The sequence below is a fragment of the Melospiza melodia genome, chromosome W (genome assembly GCF_035770615.1).
Source record: "Melospiza melodia melodia isolate bMelMel2 chromosome W, bMelMel2.pri, whole genome shotgun sequence".
Lineage (NCBI taxonomy): Eukaryota > Metazoa > Chordata > Aves > Passeriformes > Passerellidae > Melospiza > Melospiza melodia.
The window spans coordinates 20893790-20910865 of NC_086225.1; positions in this window are offsets into that span (position 1 = coordinate 20893790).

Consider the following 17076-nt stretch of genomic DNA (forward strand, 5'->3'; position numbering starts at 1 on the left):
TAGTTGTTGTTTGCACTGGGTGATGGGAAGTTTGTACTGAGTATGTCATGGAGATTGTTATTCCCCCTTTCCCATTACATGGTCTCTCCCCTATGCACCCCCGTTTCTATATCCCCTGGTGGTCTGTCACACGGGTGGCCCCTCCCCTCGCCCCTCCCCAATGGCATCCCATTGGCCGCGGTCCTCTTTCCCCGCCCCCTTCTCTTTGGGTATAAAACTCCACTGCAAGGGTGCCACACCCTCTTTTCCACCTGGGTGGTCGATGTCGCCGACAGTGTCCTGTCCAATAAACAGGATACTCGTCCCCATGTGGTGAAGAGCGCTTCTCATCTCTTATTTCGTCTATGCAAGTCTGTGTGGGCCAAAGTCCAGAGCTAGCCAGATTTGGACTCGTACAAAGCCCAGAGACCCATGGATTACTGCAATTTGTGTCATGATCAGGCCCTACACTATCCAATACATCCTCATTAGCCACCAACACCTTCCCATCCTTTAATATAATACACAGATATAATTTGTTTAGTCTATGTACCACCCCTGTGAAATGTCCACTGGGCCACTGTAGCTAGGAAAGAACCCTTCAATCCTCTGTCCATCTCTCTCCTTCTCTCTTGGCATTGGCCTCTCTCTTGATCTTTCTTCTCCCTCTCTCTCTCTAGATGTCCCTTGAAATGTCTGAATATCTGCCCTCTTGGTCTTAACCTCTCTCTCTCAGCCATGGCCTCCACCTCTCTCTCTCTCTCTCTCTCTCTCTCTCTCTCTCTCTGTCACAGTCCCTCTTTATTTCAATCCTGCCTTTTAAGTCTCATGAAATTCATCAAGGGGAACTGCTAATTCCTGCACCTGGGAGCAAGAGCCTGAATGAGAGATGCGGGACTTTGGGCGGCTCTTCAAAATGCAGTTTATTGTATCCAAAATGTTACAACAGTCCAGGGTCGTGGGTGACAGAGCCTGTGGCTACAGCTGTCTGCTCCAGCTGCAGAGAAGTCTGAAGACCCTTTAATTTTGGTTACAATGCCTTATATACCATTCTTTGCTGAGCATCTTAATACAGAAGAACCAATCTATACCTTAATGTTTACTTATAGCCTATCATAACTATTATAATTACCATATTCATGTTACTATTCTCCAATCACTAAAAGTTAATATGTTACAGTTTAAGCTAGAAGATGTTTTTCAGTTTTCTTGCAGTGGAAAATTCTGAGACCTTTTTTTCTAGTTGCAATATCGGCAGTCTTGTTTGCCTGTGGTATCTTTCTGCTTGGTAAAAACATCTTATTGTTTGTGGTCAGCTTATCCTTTGCTCTAAGTCATAAAACCTCTTTCCATCTTGACATAACCTTTGCTTTCTTAGTTATCCAGTAAGACTGGCTCAGCAATTGTCAATTTACACATCTATTATTCTTCTATATCAAAACTTGCTTTCATTTCTATTCCTTCTTCAGAATCTACATTCAAAAATCTTTCTGCCAAGCATACATATCTGTGAGACTTTCTTGTCAAACTTTCATCCATCCCAACACCTGGGGAAGAAGAAATCCATGCACCAATATATATTGGGGAGCACCAGGTTGCAAAGCAGCTTGGCAGAGAAGGATCTGAGGGTCTGTCATGGTTTGACGCTGGCGCAATGCCAGTGCCCCCATGAAAATACCTTCTCCCTGGTTTCTGCCGTGAGATGTGACCAGGAATAAGCAAAGCAGGCTCCTACTTAGAAATAAAGAAAACAAAACTTTATTAACTACACTACAACTATATATAAAAAGGAACACACACAGGGAAAATGAAAACCTTACAAATACATTTCCTTCTCCCCCCACCAAATTCCAATACATCTATCCCCCAAATCACCAACTCTCAGTCCAGCACCACCCTTCAGACAATGAATCCTCGGTTCATGGACTTCCCCTGGAAACATAGTTGAAACCTCATGTGTTTCCATGTCACTTGTGGCACCTCCCAGAGTACATATGCCGTGACCTCTTCCCTTCATGACCAGTGCTCTCGCCACTGAACATGGACCAGAGCTGCTTCTAGGGTTGTCTTTTTTTAAGGATGCTTTGTCCCAATCCAAAAAAGCACAGTCTCTCCTTTGGGACACCTGTCCCCCCACAAATTTTTTCACCCCCTTGGGCCGGGGGGTACCAACACTGAACCCTCTTGGTTCTGAGGCATTGCCTGCCCCTGGATGCAGTCTCTGTATCACAAGGAAACATGGTTCTGTCCATGGCTATACAAAAAGAGTCCAGCAAAAGCCACTCCATCATCTCTTCCCACTAAGATTCTTTTTCATCTTCCACTCTATCTCTCTTCTAGAAAAGGTTAATTTTCTGTATAGTTTTCATTGTCCAAAAAGGGGTTAAAAGTTCCCACAAGCCGCCAGACACCTTCTCGTGTCACCCCACCCCCCCACCCCCCCACCCCCCTCCCCTCCTCCTCCGCAGGCCGGGCTGTGCCGGCAGCACATGATATCAAATTTCAAGGTAACAGTCCCAAGCACAGGGTATCTCTCTCTCTGTCTCCCAAGGGGGAGGGGGGGGGGGTGGGCTGCCCGGTGCCTCTCGATGCTCTTCCACTCTTCCACCCCTCAGGGTCAGGCCTACCTCACGGCCCCATGGCTTTTTCCCCTCCCCCGCCCAGCAGCAGACAGCTGGGCTTCCCTCGCCAGAAACCCAAGAGAGCTTCCCCTGCCAGTGCTCTACTTTTTAACCCCTGTGTTCTCAGAGGTGTATCCAATGCCCCAGTGGCCAAACTAGGTGCCAATATTAAAATCTGAGCACCCATTAGTGTGACTACAGCATTCCAGAAAACCTACTTCCTCTCAAACCACCACAGGGTCCTGGCAGACAGGGTGGTGAGTTGACCTTGACTGGTCACCAGGTACACAAGTTGGTCTATCACTGCCCCTTCTCAACAGGACAGGGGAAGAAAGTACTATGAAAACCTCATGGGTCAGGATAAGGAGAGGGAGATCACTCAGCAATTGCCACCATGGGAAAAACAGACTCGACTTGAATAAATTAGTTTAATTTATTGTTAATTAAACAGAGTAGAAAAATGAGAATTCAGAACAAATCTAAAAACATATTTTCTCCCAGTTCCTCCCTTCTTCTTATGCTCAATGTCACTCCCAACTGGGAGTCACAAAATGTCCAGCATATAGCTCGATAAATAAATAATGTGACAAGTGAACAATTGGCTGATGGGTTGGCCTCCACGACATAGCAAATGGGATTACATCAGGCTGGTGGCTGGTCACTAGTGGGGTTCCACAGGACTCAATTTCAGGGCCACTGCTCTTCAATGTCTTCATACAAGTTAGATGTAGGATTCAAAGGTATACTAAATTTGCTGATGACACTAAATTAGGAGGAAGTGCTGACTCCCTTAAAGGAGAAAAAGACAAATTAGAGAGATGGGCAATCACCAACTGTATGAAGTTTAACAAGGGAAAGTGGTGGATTCTGCACCTGCAATGGGGCAACCTTGAATGTACAAACAGACTGGGGAATGAGAGGCTGGAAAGCAGTGCTGCAGAGAGGGACCTGGAGGTCCCGGTCGATGGCAAGTTGAATATGAGTCAGCAGTGCCCTGGAAGCCAGGAAAGCAAACCGTGTCCTGGGGGAAATCAGACACAGCAGCACCAGCTGGTCGAGGGAGGGGATTGTCCCACTCTGCTCTGCACTGATGGGGCCTCACCTCAAGTACTGGGTGCAGTTTTGAGCACGTCAATATAAGAAAGATATACAGCTATTAGAGAATGTCCAAAAGAGGATTATGAAAGATGGTGAAGGGTCTAGAGGGGAAGTCATATGAGGAGCAGCTGAGGTCACTTGGTCTGTTCAGCTTGGGGAAGAGGAAACTGAAGGGAGACCTCATAACAGTCTACATCTTTGACCTGGGGATGGTTTTTTATCCCATACCCATTTTTGGGTTTGTTTTGTGTCTGGGGTGATTTTTGCCCCTCTCCCTGGCTCCAGGAATATCACTATGGGTGAGAGCCAGCCCAGGATTTCCTGTGAGAGTGGGGGAGGGGTGTGTGTGTGTGAGGGGTGGTTGCATCCTTCCAGGCAAGGGATACTGTTGCTGTGCAGCTGTTGCCCTTTTTTTCTTTCCCCTTGGCAGTGTGACTGGAGCGTACTGGCTTGTTTCTCTGCTTCTCTGCTGCTTGGGAGCCCAGAGCCAGTGCGTGCCATGCTGGGACCTGGGAGCATCCTGTCCCCTGCCAGGGTCCCCCCCCTCTGCACAGCCCGACCCAGGTATCAGCCATCGCAGGTGAGCTACTCAGGGGAGTGAATCCCCACCCAGCCCTGTTGTTCTCTGCCACTGCTTCAGGGCTTCCTGCTACACTGTAACCCAACAATCAGCAACCCGCAGCTTCTGGCACAGCCCTGGAGCCTTTGCTACACTCTGTTTGTCACCCCCAGTCTGCTTGCCTTTGCCATTCCAGCTTGCTGCTTCTGAGGTTCCTGCTACAGTCCATTTTGCTATCTGGAGGGGCACTGGGATCAGCTGCCTCTGCGAGGTACTAAAGGAAGCTCCTTTTTTATCTCTCCTGCCGGCTGAGCCACCATTACCCACATGCAGAGAGGCGACTGAGCTCACGCCCCAGCGCCCCCTGCAGCTGTGGGGGAGTCATCGCACTCACCCTGCCTGGCCAGGAGCCAACAGCACCCCTGCCGGCTGTGAACATAACTACACCAAATGGGAAAGTGCCTGACAGCTGAGAGAAGGCTGCTACTGGGTTTCTGTTTTTGTTCATTGTTGCTGCCGCTGTTTATGGAGAGTAAAGACAGAGAGTACAATGGAACTGATAAAGGAGCCTGATATCTTAGGCCTAATCAAGCAGAAACCATGGGAGAGACAGACACAGATAACTGCTCCCTGGTGTAGAAGTGACCAAGAGACGTGTTGTGAAACTTTGTAATGATTACCAGGTAATTGATGTCATGAAGCATGTGTAACCAATGGGAAATTGTTACCAAAAATACAATCCTATATAAGTACCATACCCATAAAACCATAATTGTTGTTGTTTGCTTGCCTTGTAATACATATATATACTAATAGAAAACTGTTATTCCTAATCCCATATCTTTGCCAGAAAGCCCCGTAATTTCAAAATTATAATAATTTGGAGGGAAGGGGGTCATACTTTCCGTTCCAAGGGAGGTTCTCACCTTCCTTGGCAGACACCTGTGTTTCAGACCAAGACAAGCTTCCACACGAGGGGAGGCAGAGGGCCAGGCACTGATCTCTTTGGTGACCAGTGATAGGACCTGAGGGAATGGCATGAATCTGTCTCGGGGGAGATTTAGGTTGTATATTCGGAAAAGATTCTTCTTCCAGAGGGTGGTTGGGCACTGGAACATACTCCCCAGGATGGTGGTCACAGCACCAAGCCTGACAGAGTTCAAGAAATGTTTGTACAGTACTCAAAGTGTGATTTTTGAGGTTGTTCTGTGCAGAGCCAGGAGTTTGACTTGATGGTCACTGGGGGTCCCTTTCAACTCAGGATATTCTATGATGCAATGATTATATGAACTCTTCTATCTCCCTTTCCCTCCCTGAGCAGCACAGAGAGACAGAGAATGTGGATTGCCATCAGTTCATAACTGTTCGTCTCTGCTACTCCCTCCTCACACTCTTACCCTGCTCCAGTTTGGAGTCCCTCCCACGGGATACAGTCCTTCATTAACTGCTCCAGCATGGGCCCTTTCCATAGGGTAAGAAATCCTACCAGCAAACATGCTTTAGTGTGAGCTCCTCTCTATGGGCTGCAGCTTCCTGTGGGGCACATCCACCTGCTCTGGTGCATGGTCCTCCAAGGGCTGCAGTGTGGATGTCTGCTCTGATGTCTGATATGGTGCTCTGTGGGCTGCAGGGGGTCAACCTGCATCACCATGATCTTCTCCACAGGCTGCAGGGGAATCTATTCTACTGCCTGTAGCATCTCCTCCCCCTCCTTCTTCACTGACCTTGGTGTCTGCAGGTTTCTTTCCCTCACTTCACTCTCACAGCTGCTGCAGAGCACTTTTTACCCTTTCTCAAACATGTTATCACAGAGGCACTACCAACAGTCATTGATTGCCTTAGGATACTACTGCAAAGAAGCAAAAGGCTGAGTAATTGAGAATGCCCTGTTAGTGATTACTGTGAAAGCAACAAGATCCAGGCTTTAGGACTGAGAGTGCATCCCAGTGCTCTTAGAGATCCCAGCTATTGCAGAAAGAGGAAGTGGATCTACAAGAGCAATGGGCATGCTGGAGAGCTGAAAGACAATATTTATTTCTAGGCACAAAGAAGTAGCAGGTAGGATGGTGGTGATAAAAGAGCGGATGGGGATGTTAAAAGAGCTGGTGGGAATGTTTTCCTGTTTCTCAGAAACCAGAAAAAAGTCACAACACAACTGCTAATTATTTGCATTGCTGCAAGCACCTTTTTTGCAAAGGTTTATGGGGACCACAAGGGCCCTACATGCAAACTGGTTTTCTGAACTTGCTGGGCCACTGAATGTGTCTCCCACTAGGTTAGAAGATATGTTGTCTCTGTAAGGGACTTTCCAGTTACTGCAACCCCCTGTAGAGGGAGAGGCTGTTGAACACAGTGAAGATATTTTACAGGTAGGAACATCAGCTGTCCTTCCAAGTCCTGAGTGGGCATTTGAAAACTCAACTTTACCCTCACCCTGAAATTCAGTAGGGATGGTTATTGGAATAAGAATCCCAATATTACCAGTTAGATTGTGCCTGGGCCAGTCCGACCCTTGCTGCTAGGCCAAAGGCAGCAACTGTGGTGTATCACCCCAGAGATACCTTTAGCTTGCTGGTGGTTGCAGCTGGGCACTAAACAAGTCCAGGCTTGTTAGGAACTCCATTTACCTCAGGAAGGAAGGCTTCAGGCGAAGGTGAAGAGAAAAGGAGATGGATTCTGCTGGAGGGTTATATCCAGAGGTTTATTCCATGGTTACAGAGGTCTGAACATGGTCAACAGCTCCAACAGAATCACGACCGCATGGTCTGATTACCTTTGTAAGCTCCCGGTGCAGGGGGAGGGGAGGGGACAGGTGAGCCACCAACCAGGTGGGAGGGGCAGGGTCTCAGGGGAGGATGACACCTAGACAGGCCAATGACCTCTGGGCCTGAGGGGCATCCTTTGAAAGTGACGAACCACACGATGCCTTGCTTGAATGTTAAAAACTGATTGACAGGACTCACTCAGCAAGGGGGCGAGAGGGAAGGGAGAGGCGTATAGGCACGCCTGGGAAGGGACCCGGAAGTTTAAAATAGGCTATTACAACACACTGCAACAGATGGTGGAGGAGGCAACAGAACGCTCCGTGGCATCTGTAAAAATACTTGGCATTGAGAATGGCAAATCCAGAGGTTCAGTGATAGGCAATATGTAAAAGAATACAGATTTATTAATTTCAGTCAGGTATCACTACACAAAGCTTATGAAACATTTGTTCAGGGTGTAGAGCAAATTTGATTATTTATGCCAGGTGTTTGATCCTGGTGATCACGTTGAGCTCCATCTTGAAGCTTTCAGTATTCATGAGTCTTTATTTCCTCTCAGTATTAAGTAATATGAATGCTACAAAATTTTTAGACTGGGCCTGTGTCATGGTTTTGGCCTGGCACAGAGCCAGTGCCCCCATGAGAATACCCTCTCCCTGGTGTCTTCTGTGAGATGTGACCAGGAATAAGCAAAGCAGGCTCCAGCTTAGAAATAAAGAAAACATTATTAACTAAACTACAAGAAAAGAAGGGAATAAACTATAAGGGAAAATTTGAAAACGTTACAAAAAGCACTTTCCTCCTCCTCCCCACCGAAATTTCCCAATGCAATACATTCCCCCAAATCACCAACTCTCAGTCCAGCACCACCCTTTAGAATACTCAATCCTCAGTTCATGAAGAGGAGTCCTTCTTGCACCATAGGCTTCCCCTGGAAACACATTGAAACCTCGTGTGCTTCCATGTCACTCAGCACCACCCGTAAAGTCCTTTGCCATTGTGACATCTTTCCTTCCATGCCCAGTGCTCTCACCACTGTGCATGGACCAGAGCTGCTTTTAGGGTTGTCTTTTAAGGATGTCTTGTCTCACTCCAAAAAAGGCACAGTCTCTCCTTTGGGACATCTGTCCCCCCCATTTTTTTCACCCCCTGGGGCTGAGGGGTACCCACACTGAACCCTCCTGGTTCTGAGGCACTGCCTCCCCCTAAATGCAGTCTCTGTGTCACAGGAATAAAAATGGTTCAGTCTATGGCCACACAAGAAAAGTCCAGCTAAACGGCCACTCTGTCATCTCTCCCCCCACTCAGCCAGTCTTCTCCACTTCCCTCGTGGCCTATTCCTTCTTATCTCATCTCTTATCTCTCTCTCTGAGAATCAGCATTTGCAAGGTCTCAATCATGCAAGAAAAGGGTTAAAAATTTCAGTCTCTGCCTGTCCCAGAGCTCCGGGCCGGGCACCTTCTCGCTGCACTCCCCACTTCTCCTCCTCAGCCGGCTGCTATCACGTTCTGTTGCCGGCTCTCCCTCTCTCTCTCCTGGGGGGGGACGGGGGGGGGTGTGGCTGCCCGATGTCTCTTGGTGCTCTTCCACCCTTCCATCCTCAAGGGCCTCCTCACTCCCCCATCTCTTTCCAGCCCCAGGCCTATTACATGGCTGCCCCTCCCCCGCTCAGCAGCAGCAGCTGGACGGGGGAGGGAGATCCGACCTCTATGTCTCGAAGTCCCAAGAGAAACTCCCAGGGACGAAGCTCTGCTTTTAACCCCTGTGTGTTCTCAGAGGTGTGTCCAAACCCCACTGGCCACATCAGGTGCCAATATCAAAATCTGAGCACCCATTGGTTTGACCACAGTATCCCAGAATTCCCACTTCCTGGTTAAACCAGCACAGCCTGTACTCTCTTGCAAAGTAAGAGAGCCTTGTGTTTTGAACAGAATTTCCTCCTGGCTATAAATGTTGTCAAAGATGTTGGGGGTCGGGTAAGCAGAATCCTGCAGTCTGTCCCCCATTCCAAAATTATAGACTAACAGTGGTACTATTTAATTGATCTAAATAACAGTGATAATAATCTCAGTTTTGCCATGAGTATTTCAGCACTTAGAGCTGTGGGGGACCTGACAGATGCAGAAATAATAAGTGGAGCAAACAGGCTACATAATTGACTGAGGTGGTCTGTGCAACAGGAAGGTCATATCCCTTTGTTTGAAGATCTAGTATGCTAATATACATCTCCTCCTCCTGTTTGAGATGAAAAAGTGTTGGGGGATTTTAAAGCAAAGCATTAAATCTCTGTATTGGATTTGTGTGGTAAGGTTTTGGTAGCCAGGAGGACTACAGGGATGGCTTCTGTGACAAGAAACTAGAAGCTTCCCATATATCCAGTAGAGCCAATACCAGCTGGCTCCAAGAGAGACCCACCATTGACCAAGGCTGAGTCAATCAATGACAGTGGTAGTGCCTCTGTGATAACATATTTAAGAAAGAGAAAAAAATGCTGTGCAACAGCAACCAGAAGAAAGGAGTGAGGATACGTGAGAGAAACAACCATGCAGACATCGAAACCAGTAATGAAGGAAGGGGAGGAAGTGCTCCAGGTGCCAGAGCAGAGATTCCCCTGCAGCCTGTGGTGAAGACCATGGTAAGGGAGGTTCTTTCCCTGTAGTCCATGGAGGTTAACAGTGGAGCAGAGATCTACCTGCAGCCTGTGGAGGACTTCATGTCAGAGTAGGTGGATGTGCCTGGATGAGGCTGTGACCCTGTGGAGAGTCTGTCCTGGCAGAACCTATGCACCTGTGAAGAGAGGAACAGGTTAGACGGCAGGATTTCAGATCCCATGGGGTACACATGCTGAAGCAATCTATTCCTGAAGGACTGCACCCCATGGAAATGACACATGTGAAAGACTCACATTGGAGAAGTTCATGGAGGACTGTCTCCCAGGAAAGGGAGGGACCCTATGCCGGAGCAGGGGAAAAAGTGTGATGAGGAAGGAGTGGCAGAGACAATGTGTGATGAGGAGGTATAGAAATCAGGAATTAAGTTGAGCCCAGGAAGAAGGGAGAGCTGGAGGGAAGGTGTTTTAAGATCTGGGGGTTTATTTCTCATTACCCTACTCTGATCTGACTGGTAATAAATTAAATTAATTTCCCCAAGTCTAGTTGGTTTTGCCCATGATGATAATTGGTGAGTGATCTCCCTGGCCTTACCTTGACCCAATAGCCTTTGATTGTATTTTTTTCTCCCCCTGTCCAACTGAGAAGAGAGAATGATAGAAGAGCTTGGTGGGCATCTGGCATCCAGCTAAGGTCAACCCACCACAATGTCTCAAGATAAGTTTCCTCCTTTTACATGAGAAACATTATTATCGTGTTAAGGATGGCAGGAAGGTATATTGGTGGGAAAGGTTTGTGATCTTTTTCAAAAGCTGTAGAACCATGGCCATAGCTATAAATATAATTTCTGGCTCTGCTTGTGTCACAACTGTACAGTTAACTTAGGGAGGATAAGGTGCCCCAGCTGCAGACTACCGAGGAGACCTGGAGACATGTTTCCATAGGCACAAGGTCCTAGCTATTAAAAGAGAAATTAATTGTTTGTCTATGATTTTCTGTAAGAAGTGCAAGGCCTATATAGAAATCTATCATGAATTTAAAGGCTGGAAGTGAGGAATTTGCTATAAACTGATATATAATGTACACCGGCACCAGTGTTTCAAAAATCCATATGGAGGACAGGGCTACATTATCTGTGAGACGGGATGTATGCAGGAGAGCAAGACACATATCTTAAATGATTTTTTTTTGCCATGGAACTAGCACTGAATGTCCCATGGGATGAAGAAGAGGGGAAATGTTGGCTCTACAAAGGTGGACCCAAGGAAGGGCCGTGTAAAATAGTTCCTGGAATATGTAAACTAGTTTATGGATATGCATAAGGGTCTATGAATATGCAACAGGCTGATGTAATGGAAAAGGTATTTAAGGGGTATACTCAAAGGTGACAGTGTGCTCTATGGTCCTTGTCTCCTATTATCCTTTATCAATTTTTTTAATTTTCACAGAAGAGTGAACGTGTTTTTCACAAATGGGCACTCATCCTGGGATGTAACACCTCGCTCCCAAGACTACCAGGAGATTCCAAGTGAGGGAGACAGGCCCTGCCCAGTTTAAGCAGCCTCGCTCTGTCTCTCCTGGCGTGATCAGTGGTTGCAGGTAGAACACTTGGTGGACAAAAAGAGACACATAATGCAAAGGAAAAGGGAAAAATAAAAGAGACTCCCTAAGAACCACGGGGTTGCCTCATAAATTCTTATGCATGAAGACTTGAAGAAGAAAAGAGGATTGGTAAAGTATTCTTTCAGGGGGGCAAATATGGAGGGATGAATGTGTGTGTGAACGAGATGTGGGCTGGTTATTCCAGACCTGCAAAGTGGGTGATGAGTCTCCCATGCTGCGGTTACGGGTTCTTTCGCGAAAAAAACAGCCAGTAAAGAGATGAAGTGAAAGATAAAAAAAGAATGAGAGAATCCCCCAGGGAAATTGGGACTGGGTCTCAGAGAAAGGGTGGGACCCTTTGAAAAGAGGGAGCTGAGTGTTTTCCTGGCACAATCCAATGGGAAAGCAGGATAAAAAGTGGAGGAGGCCCCTAAAAATTCTGCTGGATTCAGGGCTAAGATGCCCAAGGGCATCCAGGGTTGAACAACACAGCTGGATTGAAGGATAAACTGCCCAAGAGCATCCGGGTTTGGACAACACTACTGGATTGAGGGATACCCAAGAAAATCTGGGGTTGGCCAATAACATTTGACATTTTATAATACCCGTGGGTGGATATTAACAAGTGGCTTGAAAGTAAAAGGTACCTCATTGTTGTCTTGTTGTGAGTGAGAATGAGTGAGATATTAAAGAAATAAAAGTGAGTGAGTGTGAATGAATGAAAGTATATGTGATATGGATTGTTGATTTGAAGTTTAACTTTTCTGGAAGAAGGTGGATTGTATTTTCCTGTGCTGTGAAGAGTAGGAGGTGTTCAAGTTGTCAGGGGAATGGATTGTAGCCTGGGGAAATGAGACGAAGAGCCAGAGAAAGGGGCTGAGACCCCCTGGAAATGTTGCCTCTCCCTGTCTCCAGTTTCTCTGCTCATGCCAGGAGCTCCTGTCTCCATACCCATATCAGCTTCTCTGCCTGTGTCAGGAATTTCAGCCCTCCCTGCTGCGATCACTCCCATCCCCACTGTGACTCTGGAGCCGCCTGCTCCTACCTCTGTTTCTTTGTTGATTCTGACTTTCCTGCTGACTTCTGCTCCTAACTCTGTTCCTTTATGGGTTACAACCTCACTGCCGACCCCCACTCTTGTCTCTGTTCCTTCAGTGATTCCAGCTCCCGCTGTATCTATGGGAGGAGTTCAAGAGGGAGACAGAGCCCTGCGGTGGTCAGGGTCCCGGGAAGGGACTAGGGATGCCTGTTTCTGCTGCAGCAGGGGTGGGCACCCGTGCTGAGAGGGAGACTTGGAGGTGCTTCAGGAGAAGCATCCTGTGAAGGAGTGGGAAGATCATGGGCTCTGTTTTCTGGGGGATAAATGCTATCTGGAGCCTTTGATAACTTGGGAAGCAGGCCCCCCAAAAAAAATATTGGAATTTGTGGTTGATTCTGGGGCAGAGAAAACTTGTGTGGTAGAGATTCCAGGGAGATGTGATATGGATGGTGACATGGTGGAAGTGGCAGGGGCAGGAGAAAGGTTTAAAATCCCTGTCATTGAAGATGGAGTAATTTAGGGGAGAGACCGGAATAGGGATATGAGATGTCTTGTTGGTTCCTGGAGCGGGCATCAGCTTGTTGGGGAAAGACTTGCAGATGCAACTGGAAATGGGGGTTGTACCAGAAGAGGAGAGAGCTGTAGATAAAATAGTTGTGTGTAGACCTCGTGTGGCCAAAAGTGTGTTAAATCAAAGGAAAAAAGAGGAAAAAAATTAAAAAGAAGAAAAAAAGAGGTTGAAAAAGAAAAAAGGGTGGTTAACAGATTCTAAGATGTTGGAATATGGAATAATGATGAATTGCGGAAAAGGAAACAAACCCCACAACTTTTGTGAAAGTTGTAAAGCCAGTATGCTTATGACAGCACTGGACGCATGTGGGAATCATTCCCCTTAAAATGACATGCATGCCTCTGGGAACTCCAGATCCTTTTTTATCTCCCTCTCAAATACATATGCATGCAATTTCACAATAGGTTCATACATATTCATTCTACTGATTTTGCGTGACATTTGCCACTAATTTTTTATCAGAAAGAATTCCTGGGTCATTCTGCCCTGTTTCCCCGCACCAGCTTCTCTGTCTGTTTCAGAGTTCAAGGGGCCCCCTCCTTATCTCTGTCCTTCAGCTGAAGCAGTTTCTTAGAGCATAGGCTTTTTGCGAGAACAGGCGGTCAGACTAAACAGCTATGTTTGAAAGCTACAGACTTAATTCAAAGATGTACATTTCACCAAAATCAAAATGGATTTCTACTCTGTAAAATTTCCACTCTGTCTCATTTCCCCCCTTTCCTAGAAGGAATAAGTAAATTCTTTTACTTAATGTAAATACCTAGGACAATAAGCGTGCTCTAATGCTTTACCCTGTACATTTGATAAGGAGGTTTCTCAAGCATACACAACTTTTACCATTATATCCCAGCACAGTTTTCTGATTAGTGCCTGGATGAATCTCGAAGTGGCAAATACTTTGTTCAGTGTCAAGAGACACATCTTGAGCATTAATAGTATTGCTTCCTAGTTGTTCCCTAATAACACAAGATTCTAAGTTTACTGTTTGCCACTTTTCATTGACATTTTGTGCACACACCCTATGTTCTGAAGGGTAGAGCACCGTTTTTTCATTATTTAATCCTAGTGTAATGATGGGGTGGATAACGTAAACAATGGCATTACATATAGTAAGCACATAGAAGGAGGATCATAGGTGAAATTTACCATAGTCCACCAGGATTGAAACTTCCTTTCAAAATCAATCGCATTATCCCAGACAATCTTCCGAATTTCAGCTGGAAAATCACCTTCACCCCCTTCCCATATGATCAAAGCTGCTGTTGCCTGCATCCATAACTGTGCTTGTATACAACTGAAAGCTAAAGACACATTATCTTGAACTGTACTAAGTGCTTCTATTATTAACTTGTGGTCTTGGTCCTTGGCCTTTTCCACTTTGGCCGTACTTTTGAAATCTGCCACTGGCTAGTTCCTAATGCCAATAGAGATGACTGTAAAGGCTATTTCAATTTTGCTAGGCCACCTGCTGCAGTGGCCAGTCTCGGGAGTTCTGCAGTTTATTGCAGCCCCGAGATACGTGAAAAGTCTGTTTTGGCCCGCACGTTTGAAGAATGAGTCAGAGTTCTTCAGTTTTCGGTCTCAGAGTTGTTTATTATATCTTATCTATAAAAATTTTTCTCCTGTCCAGCCAAGGTCCACTCAGCAGGACAGCCAGAGGCACTCTGACCACCCTCAGGGTGGTGTTGTCTCTTTATACTACAAACTACGTATAACATGTTTACAATTACTTTCCAATACCTATCACCTATGTTAGACAGTGAACGTCTATTCTAAAGCAATCCCAAAGTGCCAACATCACAGCAGAAGATGGAGGTAGAGAAGAAGAAGAAGAAAGTCTGGACATGCACAAGTCCCTCCATCTTGTCCCCAAAAACCCCTATTCTAAAAATCCCAACATCTACTTTTTCACCTAGTGATAATTTTATTATTACACTACTTAACTTCTGTGGCTTTCAGTTCTTTATACAAAGCTGGTAATTTGTTCCACGGGGCATAATCAAACCCACAGGTGTTGTGGGCTGTGTGCCAGGGTCTCCGAGCCCCCTGGCAGGGGTCCCAGCAACTCTGGACACCCAGAGGGATGTACTGAGTTCCGACAGGCCAGCTCTGTCATAGATCCAGTATACTGATTAAAAGCCTGGGACCAAGGTCATTCAGCATTGTTTTGGATAGAGGTACTCCAGGACTTCAATTACAATTATACACAAAACAATTCTATAAATGAAATTACAAATTCCCCTCCCCTGCCCCCCCCCCTTCCCCCGCCAATACACTCATTTTGCCCAAATAAGTTTCAGTCTCAGTTCATTGTCTCTTGGTGTCAATTTCCAAGGGGGTTCTGGGGCCTGCTTCATTCGAGTATGGAGGATCTTGGCATTCTGCTTCTTAATCTTGATTGCAGTGAATGTGGTGAGAAGCACCTGAAATGGTCCTTCACACTGGGTTCCAAAGTCTTTTCTGTAATAGACTTAACATATACATAATCCCCAGGCTGTATGTTATATACTGATTCAATTAGCTCCCTGCTCTTAGTTCCAGACACATGCTTTTCAATTTCTCCAAGCTGTCTACTTAAAGCCACCATATAGGTATTGTGGCTGGAACTCTGAAAGTGGTATTTTTTACTCTGGTCACCTCTCAAGACTTGACAGTTCTGGTGGGGAACACTTCTGGTCACCCTGAAAACATATTTGTCAATACTCATAAATACTGACACCCCCCTTTCCATGGGAGTTCTGAAAAGTCCATTTACCACTGCTGTCTGGGTCCATGACCCTTCCTAATCTGACCTAGTTTTGGTCTAGGGGTATTCTTGGGGTTAGTCTGGAGGCAAGGATCACACTGTTGGTTCACCTGAGTAATAGTGGCATATAAATTCCTGGCAACGATTCTTTCCATCAGATATGTGTTCTAGAAAGCCTGTGGAAACTACTACTTAAAAGTCAACACTTCATTTTGATGCACTCTGTAACACTGGCAGCCATGGTCATTCTGGGAAAAGACCCACACTTTACATAAGCTTTTAAGTAGTTAGGCCCCAGTGTGTTTTCTGGTGCTCTTCCCTTACTAGTGACCACACAAATGGGAAGGAATTACCAGCTCCCTTTCAATGGTAGCCCACCCCTTTTGCTTGTATGTCCCTTTTGATTAATATTATTATTATATTCTGGCTTACCTTCAAGGGAAATCTGTCCATAATTACCTAACCTTTTGCTGCTTTCTTTGCTTCTCCATCTGCCAGCTGTCATGATCCGTTCTACAAACGGATTCGTGATGGTTCATTAACTGATCTCAGAGTGCAAAAAACCAACACGGAAAGGAGATTGCAGTAATAATCAAAAATGAATGCACCTTTATTGAAATGATCTCAGCAAATGTGTTAGGGGGATTGGGGAAAAGGAAAGAATGGAGAAAAGAGAGGGAGGAAATGAAGACGGGTATAGCTACCAAACATAGAAAGATGAAGTCCTTAGAAGTCCAGGCAACAGAGTTTGCCTGGTCATGTCAGGGGAGATCTCAAAGACACTGGTCAGCTCAAGGTTCTTTATAGTCCTTTTTTGGTGGCAGGGGAGACAGATCTTGAAATCGCTGAGGGGAATCAGATACAATAAAGAATAGTCTATTGAAATTGCTGAGGAGAAAAAAAGCATTGAAGAAGGGTACAAACAGTCCATATTCTCAGCAGTAGGTGAGAACCATTGTCTTCTTGGTCCAAGGGTCATACCTGCAGGCAAATATTTCGCTTTAGTCAGCTTACCTCCCCCACACACCTCCCCCAGGTTAGGGGTTTCATGTCTCAGTCATTGAGGGAGAGGCTTCTCTCATCTCAGTTTGTCTGCCACGGGGGTTGTAAAGCAGACGAAGGGTCTTCCATGGGGACCACCAAAGGTTACCTCAGAAAAGTCCAGCCAAGCCAAGAGGTGGGAAAATTCCAGGGCTATTGTTGCAAAAGCAGGTGCAAGCATGGAGGGCACGGTGCCCCTTCTTCTTCCACCAGGGTAAGTGTGCCATAGCAGCAAACACACCTGCAAACAATAGTTTGGCAAGCCAGAACTCTGCTCAGGCCTCAGAATCATTTGGCGTTTATCCACCACTGCCAGGCCAGAATTCCCATCAGGGTCCCTAGGGTCCCGATGTCTGTCCTTGAGACGGTTGTGAGGCAAAATGAGGGGAACTCCAGACCGTATCTCACACCAGCTCATTTCCTTCTTCTAATTCTGAGCTCACTCT